The 222-nt window shown below is 10.4% G+C and overlaps 1 protein-coding gene across 1 annotated transcript in view; it reads left to right on the forward strand.

The window, feature by feature from the left end:
* The window catches only part of LOC102677498 (lipase 3-like), a 6,197-nt gene that overhangs the window by 945 nt on the left and 5,030 nt on the right, over positions 1 to 222 (forward strand). The gene's annotated exons all lie outside the window — the stretch shown is intronic.

Consider the following 222-nt stretch of genomic DNA (forward strand, 5'->3'; position numbering starts at 1 on the left):
AAAAGATACTTTATAATGTATCTATATAAGTTATAATAATTTAACTTTCTGTTTATTGAAAGTTATTACATAATAAATTCAAAATATAGTAAGTATTCAAATATTATATTTGTTTATTAATAGTAAGTTAAAATATTAAAAATATTATATTATTAATATTTATTAATAAATTTAATAAATAAATATTAATGACATTTCATTAGTTATTTATTTATTAGTTAT

The sequence above is a fragment of the Apis dorsata genome, unplaced genomic scaffold (genome assembly GCF_000469605.1).
Source record: "Apis dorsata unplaced genomic scaffold, Apis dorsata 1.3 scaffold_575, whole genome shotgun sequence".
NCBI lineage: Eukaryota > Metazoa > Arthropoda > Insecta > Hymenoptera > Apidae > Apis > Apis dorsata.